This window comes from Chelmon rostratus, chromosome 21, assembly GCF_017976325.1.
Source record: "Chelmon rostratus isolate fCheRos1 chromosome 21, fCheRos1.pri, whole genome shotgun sequence".
Classification (NCBI taxonomy): domain Eukaryota; kingdom Metazoa; phylum Chordata; class Actinopteri; order Chaetodontiformes; family Chaetodontidae; genus Chelmon; species Chelmon rostratus.
Window position 1 is genome coordinate 262,051 of NC_055678.1, and position 12,701 is coordinate 274,751.

Sequence of the window (12,701 nt, forward strand, 5' to 3'; positions counted from 1 at the left end):
GTTTTGTTTATTCCTCTGTAGTACAAATTCCATCGCTCAACCAGTTATTAAGTAATTAAACCCACAGCCAGAAAGAAAACTGGCCTCTGCCTGCTCTTCCTTTACAATCAGGCATTATTACCAACATTTCAGGTGTGCTCTCTTTCAGTTTCACCTCCAAAAAAAGTGTTTTGGTAGATAATCTGGCTTAAACTGGTGCTTCACATCCATGTTTCGTTCCCTCTGTGGTGACGTCGCTGTGTTCGCAGGTCTCAGCCTCCTTCAGTGAGTAACAGAGCTGCAGTTAGTTTATAAGTTCTAACACGCTGGAATTATCCTCTTATACACGAGGCCAATGAAATGCTGTCAAAAGGTGTCATAAAGCTGTGTGCTGTCCATCTGCAGCACTGTTGTGGGCTGCAGGGTGTCGCATTCAACATGGTCAAAGACAAACACACCCAGAAGAGGAAATGCCTATCAACAAATGGCCCAAAAAGTGAAGTGGCTGCTATATACTGCGCCGCTGTCACATCAGCTGTGAAGAGGTGGACGATGGTGGGCGTTAGAGTAGTTAAATCCAGTTCAGGGCTGTTAGTGGAGAATGCTCCCCCGCTGGGTCTGGAACATAACATTTGACACCGCGGCCTGACATGAGAAACAAACTTTTGGCACCGGCGTCGGCCCTAAACAAACTGGGAGCTCTGCTGGACACAAGCGGAGGCAAACCTCGAGAAGTAACAGAAACTGATCGCAGATTATTTTTGACGCGCGGTATCCCCAGACCTGGAAAGTATTTTGTGTTCTTGTGTTCTGGGAGCAACTGCAGCAAAATAAAGCTGCTTTAAAATTCCATATGCTGCCGGCAATTATGTTGTTTTCTGCCCACAAGTGGTGCCTTTGTCGTCGAGGTATCTGTTCTGATTAGCCGTCCTGTCAGAGCGCAGGGATCAACAGATCAATCTGTAAACCTGCTGCCAAAAGGAAATCTTTGTGAGAATCTGGAATTACTCACGGTGGATATCTTTGCAAACAAGCAGACAACATTCATCCCAAAAAAAGTCATATGGTTCACATAAACTCCTCGTGAATTCGATGAGATTTATAGATTTATTTACGGTTTGTGCTTATTGCTTCTAATTACAAAATACTTTTGTCTAATAGGAAATATATTTTTAATTGTAATATATTTTTAATTGTAATAAATCTGGGTTGAGACAAAGCCTCTGATGACTGAACTACTGAACAGTACAGCTTTATGTAACATGTTCACCTCACATGCTGCAGACTCTCTGCAGGTTACACTTTAAACAACATGTAAGAAAGTAATAAATCTGCAGCCGCAGCATGTTCCTCTCATGAACTGCTTGACCGTAAGGAGCCATTGTGCGTGCGTGCGTGCGAGTTTGTCGGCGAGGACACGCAGACGGCTTTTTGTTGGATCTCTTACACAAGTCGGGCATCGTGATATATGTGAACTTTCAGCACAGCAAAGTCCTGACAGATCTCGTGAGTTTCTACCTGCGGTAGGGGGTTCCCCGTCGACCCACCTCAGGCCCAGGATCGCGGCTGCGGGGTGGGACGGCGGCCGGGCCTGTTTACTCAGCTGTGGGGCTCCCCGGGTCCAGGGGAAAGAGAGGATGTGTTCAGGGCCTCATTAATCATGGCTGCTTCGGAAGAGATAAACAGGCAAGGCCCAGCAGGGATGCTGCAGCTCCCGCCGCTGACGGGGGGGATGGGACAGAGGAGAGGAGAGGTGGACGGCGTGGAGGGAAAAGAGGGGGTGTGGTGGGGGATAGGTGGAAGGCCAGGAGCGGTGTGGATGGGGGACGATGAGACGGTGGACTCGCACACCAGGGGATACAACATAACACTTGCTCTTTGGTTCCACATCTGCGCGGCTGCACAGGCTTGTAAATCTACATTCCTCGTCTGGCCGGATGCAAACAGAGCGCCCGCTGCATGTGCATGAGCCCGCCGCCGTTCCTTTGCACACTGTTGCATTGTTGTGTATTTCAAACGTGATGCCAAACCTTGTGAGTGCATGAGCTCAGAACAAAACACCATCGTTCTAAAACGTTTTTATGAGTGAGGAACGTTAACTGAAAGATTTTAGGCCAAAATGTTCTGCAATTATACAAAAAAGCAGGCAAATAAAATATTAGTATTTTTAGTATATTTAGAGCTCATTTCATTGACGGGGCGAGAGAATGAGCTTCACAGAGCAGGAGTTACAATAACCAACTTCTTGATTAATGTACATATCAGCCGAGTGTAGTTTTAAGATAACCTTGAAGAAATGTGAACTTATCCTTTGAAACATAGAGAGAATATAACCACATGAAAACATGTACCAACAACCTGCAACCTGCCGCTCTGATTCAAGGAGCTTTCATTTAAACTTGAATATATTTATACACACTTTTCAGAACAAAGGTGCAAAAAGCTTCACATGGTTGAACAAGGATTGAAACATTTCAGGGCTGCAGTGATATATAACAATAATAAAATAGTAATAATTAAACAGATTTGTCTCTCTCTTTCACTTCATTTGCTGCCTATACACACTCAGCTATCGAATAACAAGGTAAATGTAATATTTTCAGTCAGCTTTCAAACACGTCACATACACACGTTAACTCTTGAGCACAGATGAACTGTGGCGAAGCATTTCAGCGGCAGCAGCAGCAGCTCGGCCGCGGCCGCGCAGGGCTTTATCGACGAGGAGTCAGCCAGCAGGAAGTCGGTGCAGAGATCTCTGAACAGGTGTGATGTGTCTGACTGTTCATTCTCATGGTGGAGAAGAACTGGAGGGATGAATGGGTGCATGCTAATGTTAGATGCCTCCTACTTAAGATATTTGAACAAATTCCAACACATTAAAACCAAAATGATCACATCCTGTCTGTTTAACTCCACAGTTTACTCTGCAGCAAGCTGAGCTGAGATTTCTGACACTCATTGCCATCATTCACCGTCACTGTCAGCCAGGACATGCAGTGATGTCATGTTCACATCTATGAAATGAGGAGCGTTGCATTGTGGGATTGTTAGTAGTGAGAATTGTACTGTTTTGTCTCTATTGATAAATTCATGGATAAAAACATAAACGGTGGAGGGTAAATATGTTGCCGAGTGACTTCGGACTCATTTTCAGCGCACACATGTTATCGTACGTAAGCTGACGCTCACGTCTGTTTAGCATTGACTGTTACGTTGCAGACTGAGCATTGAGTCTGGTTTATTTATTATCGGGAGATTCTGGGCTCCAACGCTCTAACCACAAATATTGGGCTCATTTGATATGAATTCAACGTTCCCCGTTAACTTGACTCTGTTGGCTTGAATCCCACCAGATCCTTCCTCGTCTGGATCCCGCTCATACTTCTCACTTTCTCATTAAAAGAGAAGAATGCTTGAGAGATTTGTATTCAACTGTAAGGAAAGGACAGAGAGAAATAGTGTTTCTGTCAATCTGTCATGCGGACGAGGCCCCGGGTCACGGCGCTGTGTTATTCTACACCCGCAGACCCTGAGAAGAGGACTTTGGTGAAACCTGCTCTGGCTGGGGCCCGTTCCAAAGAGCCCAGCATTATTACCTGCTTCTCCTCTCCTCCTTCCAGACCTCGCTCTAGAAACCTCTGTGTGTCAGAGCAGGAAAGATTTCACTCATCTCCTGTGCAGTATTTCATCAGTGTGCAGGAAAGAAAAAAAGAAACGTCTGAGAGCGAAGGAAAGAGACGGACCAATCAGTTTGAAAGACCTGACAAATGCAATAAGCCAAAGGTTTATTTCAGTGCTCCCTCTAAATGGGTTTTAAGATATTGTATTTCTCTGTTTATGTAAGGCTGTGTCTTAATTATAGCGTGTGTGCGTGCACATGTTTATGTGTTAGCGTGTGTCTGTCTGGACCCTCGTGCACGTGTCCTTGTGTTGTACACTAATTGGTCTTGATAGGCTCGGAAAAGTGACATCATTACCAGATCGTCTGGATTTCCCCCAGAGGTCAAACAAGTGGGCAGGACCGAAGTGCTGGAAGGAAACGCAGCTATGCGCTCTCCTCTGCTGCCACGATAACTCCATCACTGCTGAGTGGAACTGAGCCAGACACTGAAGGACACTGAGCAAAGACTAAAGCATTTCAGTTGTTCTAAGCTTGAGGTTCCACCATCTGACGGAGCGAGCTTGGTCTCTTTTCTTATATCTCTCATATCGAAGAAATCTGAAAGACGAGAAATAAAGACAGACAGCAAACCCATCTAGACGCTACCTCAGCTTCCATTTGATCTCTGAGCTAAATGTTTGGACATCCTCTTGATATGATAGCATTATGGGATATCATGTGTCGTGTAACTGGACAAAAGCACCTAGAAAAGAACGGTGCTGCGTGAAGCTGAAGAAATGTGAGTTAGAGTGGTATTTATGGCTTACGTAATGATGCTACGATATAAATCTGCTGTCCAGCAATTATTACACAAAAAGTGGAAAGTGGATCACATCACAGCTCTCAGATCAGTACGACCTCCTGTGTGTCAAAGAAGCACCGACTGGTTTCAGCTGGTCCCCGGAGTCGAAACTCAGAGTCAGCATTCAGCTCTCATGCACCTCATGTCTGCCCCGACTCTCCTTTAACTCCTGGCTGAAGACTTTTCTGTTGCTTTTTATTCATATCTTCTTCTGTTTTTTCTTTTATTATTTTATTTCTTTTCTCTTCTTACATCACGTTGTTTGTCTTTGGCATGTTGTCTCAGGGTTTTCTCATGTAAAGCCTCTGAATTACATTGTTGGTCCAGTATAATATAAACAGAATGCAGGTTATTGATCAGACCTGTCCTTCAAAGGTCTAATTAATATGACAATACCAGAGATGTCAGTGTTTTCCTGTTTTATACACACTGAAAATCACTGGACCAAACCCTGTTTTCACCCAGTGTTTGAAACGTGTTGCGATTTGCTGCTATTTGTATTTGTTAATATGTGTGAATGTGTGAAACATCAGCTCGGCTCAATATATTCATATTCTAATTAGAATAAATAACCCATCAGTAACATAAACCATAACATGAAGCTAGCACTCGCTGCTATATCGACCCAAACTGGGTCCATTTTTAGTGTGTATTAATTATCATTAACACCAAAATGATTTGACTTGTTGTCTCGTACTTTCTTAATGTCTTAATTGAAATGTAGCTGCACATCAAATTCACCTTGTGTGGGGCAGCGCTAACATGTTATTACCCTGAAACAGTAACACAAAAGCTCTGCTGGCTCCTTTAACTGATGACCATTATGAATCATGACTTGGATTCAGTCACTGAAACATTTAATTCTGATTTTTTTCTTTTCTTTTTTACAGTTTTTTAGACAGTTCTGTAAAATATATTTAATTTCTTGCAGTGATAATGATGTGTAACCTTTGAAATGGTTTCACAGAATATCTTTCCTGTACTACCTCACATGGGAGCTGACTCAGTGAATCACTGATGCCACCTAGTGTTCAGACACAGCACTGTGCCTCACATACCTGGAATAACAGGATGGGGACGCCAACAACGAGAACAATCTGTGATTTAACTGTTTGTCTCTGATCCAGATGTTTTAACTTATTTAGCTGTTGAGGACTGAGGAGGAAGTTTTCATTTGGTTTTTATGTGTTTAGTTTATTACATGAAGAATGTTCAGGGCTCAAAGACGATGATTATTCAAGGGATGCTTGTAGGATCACTTGAGCTGGTTCATCATGAACTACATAGTCAGTGATTCACATATGACAATACAAACGTGTAAAATAACTTTTTGACTTGTCAAAGTAGGTAAAACACAGGTGTCACAAGTACATTTACTTATACTCTGCAACCTTGAGGTACTTTCATTTATTTTTTTTCCAATTTATAATACTTTCAAACTTCTACTTCACCACATTTCAGACAGAAATATTGTGCATCACTACATGTATTCAATACCTGTTGAACATTCATGAAAACACAGTTTTTACTTACTCCTGTCTGCTCTGAGCTTGGCATTAGAGTCTGTTAAAAACCCTACATGTTACTTTTAGCCTGCTTTAATCGAACATAACACATGATCGTCCTCTAGAATATGATGCATTATTATAGATTAAAGCACTGCATGCCTGCGGTGGCGGATTAGACCTGCTCAGGTCGGACTTTTGCAAAGCTCTGCTGGGATTTACTTTGAGGAATACTGTGCAGGATTGTCCCAAAAAGAGTCTTCTGATCTGACCCTGAAGCTCTCTCAGATGGCCGGCATCTGATCTGATGCTGCTTGTTATTAAAGTTTCGTTAACTTGAAGTCCTCTCTACATCATCATCATACCACTGCTCCGCAGGACCTGGCTGATAAACATCAATACATGAATGCATGACTTTTACTTGTGACAGAGTGTTTCTACCTTCATCCTTCTGCCGTCATGCACAACACCAGGACCCTGAAACTGAGCAGCTAAATGAAATACGGCCATCATTTGTTTTACTGCGTACACCTGTACTTTCCCTACAGTGACATGTCAAAATGTCTCTCGTGTCTCCTCAACCAGCAGATAACGTGGTTCACACACAGACAGGAAGCATCATGATAAAATACATTACACTCATTTTAGCTGATGCGCTTTTAAAAACTCACATGTTTATTCACACACAACTTGCTGAAAGTTTTGTGCCTCCGTCATAGTTTATTCCTCATCCGGTCCAGCTCCTAGCATCGTCTGCTTCGCACACCTTCAGCCTGTTTAACTGACAGTAACAGTGACAGAGTTCCTTTGCTGCACAGAGGTGCAAACACATCTGCATGTCAGCAAACAGCAACACACCAGCCGGCACCTTCACACCTGTGAGTCACTGCTCTGCTGCCCTGAAGCTGCTCCCCACCTATGAGAGCTTGTCCAGTGCTTTCAGAGCCAAACCACAGTTTCCTGTCCAGAATTAACTGCCCTGATATTTGGGATTTAAATACGTTAAACCTGAAAAGGAAGAAAGATTACTTTATTGCATAGATGCATATTGTGCTGTACCAGAAGTGACCTCATGGTGGCGACTGTGACTACAACATGACTGAGGTTTCACAGGCTCACATTTTCCTGTCTTAAACCCTCCCTTTCCTTTCAAGAGATCATTACAGGAAACAGTAACCTGCACATGTAGTATTCCTCCCTGCGCCCCTCCTTCATCAACAGTGGTGCTGAATGTGACAGGCTGGTCACACGGTTTCCACCACCCACCCTCCAAAATATTTACTCAAATCAAACACAGCCCTGGAGTTAGACCTTCCTCACAGTGTGTTGCCCGGGGACGTCACCATAAACCTTATCGCCTTGTCCTCGTCCGTCACCTCGACCATCTGCTCTCACTTACGGCCGCAGGTAGATAGAAGGTCGGAGAGTGGATCCAGGTCGTCGTGATGCTGTTTTATGCCCCGTGTTTTCCACCCCCCTCCTCCTCTGTCACACCTGTCCTGTGATGTGAGCAGAGAGAGTTAACACAGATAAACTAGAAGTCCACAGGATGACAGGAGACTTTTTATAACAGGATTATATTCAACAAGCTCTTCATCATGAAAAGGGTTTTTTAGGGAATAGTTCCAGTGTTGTAAATATGCTTATTTGCTTTCTCGTCAACAGTTAGATCAGATCGATACCACTCTAATGTCTGCCCATAAACATGAAGCCACAGGAGACGTTAGCTTAGCTTGGCAAAAAGACATCTTGTTGTCACGGTCCTGAACATCTCCACCAGCAAAACTACAGCTTTTACTCTTTCGGACCGCATAAACAAACTACATATATCCTGTTATTTAGTGAGCTTTAGGGTTTAGGATTTGTCCTCTGGACACAGCCCGGCCCGTTTTCACTCTTTAGGCTAAGCTAAGCTAACGTCTGCCCGCTGTAGCTCCATATTTAACAGACAGAAAGCTGAGCGGTGTTGATTTCTTTAAGGTGAGTCCACATCACTTTGACTGCACAGCAACCACAGCTGACAATGATGAGATATTTGTTCATTAGTAGGACAGTGAAGCACGTCACAGGTTGTAGAGAGGTGCACACTGACACATCTAATGCTTGAAATGACAACATTGATTGGACCTTCCAACGAGGCAGAATTTCCCTTCAAACGTTTCAGTCTCAGTTTAAAAAGTTCTTTGGTTTCATAGCAGATTAAACCACTGCCATGAGAACAAACTGTGTAATTCAGTACAATTTCCATTCCATTTGCAATGATTTTACCTTTTATTCACTCTAATTTATATATCTCTATATATAGCTATATCAAGGACCACGTAAGTACAACTCTTGATATATTAAGATATAGTTTTATAATGAATGCATAAAGTGCAATAAGGCCTCTTTAGTTGAGCTGTCTGTTGCGTACAATGCTTTCTGAATGAAGCCAATCAATCGTTCTATCTTTATCACCCAATCAATTCCCATGTGAAACTGGACTCCAAGCCAGATCAATGGGCCCGACTGTCAAAACAAGTCCTCCAAAGATCTTAAATAACAGGTGCATGAATGACCTATTTAGAATCGCTTGTGATTATGCAATGGTATGTGTAACAGAAGAGCGCAGGGAAAATGTTTTCACTGAACCAGACCCACCTGTATCAGGTGTACTCTGCGGCATAATGTGGCAGCATTTGCTTCAGGGAGACAGCAAGTTTTTTTTTCACATGCAGTGAGCTGGAGTTTAGCAAGGTCACTACTCATTCCTAAAGCTGTCATGTGGTTTCAGTTGTTTAGTTGTCATCTGTGTTTTTGTGTGTTTTAATAAGAGTACAGCTATGCAAGTGGCTTTGTGAGACTGTACTTAGGTACGATGCTGCTTTGAGCTAAATGCTAGCATCAGACCTCTAATGTGCTATCTTAGTCTAGTTTGTTAGCATGCCAATGTTTGCAAATTAGCAGTAAAAAAGTACATTGATGCTGGGGAGATATACTGGCGTCGTTTTGACCACGAGATGAAAAGAGGATCACCAGAGTTTTTTAACAATTCATCCTCTGGGCACCATGAATGTCTGCACCAATCACCATGACCGTTTGGACATGTCAGCCGACCAGTGGACTAACACTGCCGTCCATAGAGCCACCGTCATGGCTCAATATCTAGAATTTAGAATATAAATTGAAAACAGACACTTCTCGAGGACATGGTTTATATAAGACCAGGCCCCACAATATTTCTGAAGGTTTTTTTACACTCGCACAGCTTTACAAACATCAAATCAGAGCTACAGTGAAGCTGCGGCTGTGAATGATCATTTGCCTTTGCTTTACCTCCCTTTACATCTCAACCACGTCCCCCATGAGAAAGTAACACGAGGGACACTTGATACACCCGCTGTCAGCCCTGGGAAATGCTCTTATATAATAAGTATACGACAGGAATGTGTGGGAAACATGCGAGTAACAAACGTGTGGATTACCTGCCAAGAAACAAGCTGGTTTGTGAAAGCAAACATGAGCCAACGAGACATCACATCTACTCAGCTAAAGGTGCATTTCAACATATTCTGTCCTCTTCAATCCTGCACCTATCTGTGAGACCCCCGTGCATTCCTTCCCCAGCGTTGCCAGTAAGGTGATTACTGAGTATCATTTCCTCTAGCTGTGGAAACCCATTTTCTGGGTCAGCGGGCCCCACCAAAGGACTGATTGAGTCTTAACAGGGGCTCCCTCAAGCATACGTTTGCTCTCCTTGTATCCAAGACAATGAGTCCAACTGCAGCAAAGCACAGCAGCATTACTGGGAAATGCTGTAACATTAGAGGAATGGGGCACTTAAGTCAACAACACATCCCTCTCACACAGCCTCGGTCTGATTTACAGTCTATTCGTTACCACCGTGGTGATTGTTAATGAAAACGAAGGATTGCCGTTGAATTTAGATGTTTTTTTGTTGTTATTTCTGTTAAACCTGTTGAGGAAAATGTGTGCGTTGTTTTACATTATTTCATTATTAAAATGAAGTTCATTTGAATTAATTGATAAATTGAATTGATAGGTTTTTTATATTCATATTGACCATTTTGTTTTTTAAATTTAAAATCTAACTTCATTTCTTAAACGGTGGCCCATCAGCTTGCTAGCAGTTGCTAAAAACAACCAAAGTATAGGACAAATTAAAAATTCGACCTGATGGTGGCGCTAGCTGAAAATTTAAGGGATCACCAAAGTCAGTGGACTACATCCTCTGGGAACCATGAATGTGTATTGAAGATGTTTTTGTATTATGTGGTGCATGTAGAAATACTTCACTGAATGGAAACTGGTGCTGGTGACCCAAGGTGAAAACTCAGAGGATCACCAGAGTCATTCAGATCCATGAACATTTCCTGGTAATCCATGAATAGTTATCAATCATCTAACTCACTGACATCCTTCAAGCTGTGGTCTGGTTCAAACTACTGTGTTTACAGGTCATCTGTAGCGAGGTGTTTTATTTATCTACTTCCTTACCTCGGCTTCATCTGCTCGTCATTCGGCTCATTCTGCTGGTCAGTGATGGAGGAGAGGAGCCGAGGAGAAGAGGAGGAGGTGGAGGAAGGGAAGGATCTGTTGCTCCCTGTGTAACGAGATTCCCGGCTAATCAGTGACTTTCCTGCCTTATCTCTGCCATCAGGACACTCGGGAGGCCGAGTAACCCAGGACGAGCTGATGTCATGCTGAGATGGGTAAAGGGGGGAGGGGGAGAGTGTGTGTGTGTGTGTGTGTGTGTGTGTGTGTGTGTGTGTGTGTGTGAGAGAGAGAGAGACAGAGTGACAGCAGGCAATATTTGCCGTGGATGTAGGAAAGAGAACCACGACCACAACATGTCATACATCTTTAAATCCTCAGATTTGTTTGGTTCTGCTGGTTTAAACCATAAAATGCTCTTTCTGAGTGGTGGATGGAGCTCCTACAGCAACAATTTGACATTTTGAAGGTATACTTATCTGCTTTCAATACTGCTCTCACATCTGCGTGTTAAGTACAGGAGCCAATTAGCCTAGCTTAGCATAAAACAGCAGGGGAGGAACAGCTCACCTGCCTGGAAACTTTGTGCTAAAAACAGCATTTTCCTCCAAATGTCTAACTATTCTTTGATATTATTCTTTGATGGTATTTCTCACTTGAAAATGCTCATAATAATATAAAACTCTCTTCATATGAATGCTAATGTCTGGAAATATGTATTAACGATTTAAAAAGAGGCAACACAGACATGGTATAACTCTCATTATCTCATTTCTGTGTATCTGTGTGAATATATGTGTGTGAGAGTGTGTTATTTCCTGCATGTGGAAGATCCACGTCCACAAAAAAGAGCAAAAGTAAGAAAAAGTAAGTAGAAACAAAACCCCCCCAGCCTCAGTTTTAGTCTTCACCTCTTTGGAACGGCATGAAAGCATGGAGACAAGCAGGGAAGAATAAAAGACGACAGACAGGCAGGTCGATAGACAGTCGAGCAGGCAGACAAGCAACATCTCCCTGATTGCCACAGGAGGTGTCCCTTACACTGCCCCACTCTGCAGTCAATGGAAAAATGATCTCACTCCCTCAAACACCACTGACTTCATCCCCTGATGTGAGGCCGAGAGAGGGCTGACATCAGCGCAGCTTTACCTGAGCGGAGCAAATGTAGCATGACACGAGAAGGGAGTGGCCCCTTAGCATCGCCCGCAATACGGGCCCAAGTTTTCTCAATGGAATATTGTTTTTATTATGTCATGCCGCGTGGTGCTGTACCCTGAAAACATGTGCTGAGGAGGAAGAAAACAAGGTGCCATGTTACACTGAAGTGCTCACACCCTCGTTAAAGGATCATTTCGGTTTATTTCAGCTTCTTTTCTCAGTTTTGGCCATCGTTTCTGTCAGTTGTGATAACCAAAGTGATTGTATAGAAACACGACAGCACTGCAAAAGACATGTTACACAGGTAAGAAACACAAGGAACATTTACAGTTATGGTTAGTGCAGCAGGTCAAAATCAAACCAGTGTGATGATGTTTGATGTTTTCAACTGACTTTAATTAATTTAATAATTTCTTTAGATTTTTCTTACATAAATAAGTTTGGTAAGCGATTTTTTTTAATTAACTGGTTGATTGTCTGACTTTTTAGAGTTCTCGTTAGTGATGTTCTCGTTAGTGATGTTCTCGTTAGTGATCTCAGCTATCAACTCCAGTGTGAAATGCAAAGCAGGATGTAGGATTTATGGGCAAAATTACTAGAACAAGACCCAGTTTACACAACCTTGATTCCAAAAAGTTTGGGACACTGTAAAACATAAATAAAACAGGAAGTTCAGCTTCAGTGATTGTTGTAAATTTCTGCTGATTCTGGATCTGATGCAGCAACACGTTTCAAACACGTTGTGACAGGAGCAGCTAAAGACTGGGAAAGATGTGGAACGCTCCAAAAACACCTGTTTGGATCATTCCACAGGTAAACAGGCTGATTGGTAACAGGCGATAGTATCATGATTGAAAGGCTCAGTGGTTCACAGCGAGGATGGAGCGACATGATTGGATAAAGAGATTAATACCTGGACTCAGGGACACTTCAGGAAACTGTCAGTTGGACTGTAAATGGCTGGATTGGGTTTTGCAGGACATATTCATTGTTTACATTAACAGAGCACAGCGGGGGCCCAGTGTGAGGCCCAGTCCCGAAGTCCACCCCCTTACAGCCCTCCCATTTAGTCCATGACAGCTCAGGGCCCCCACACTGTGAA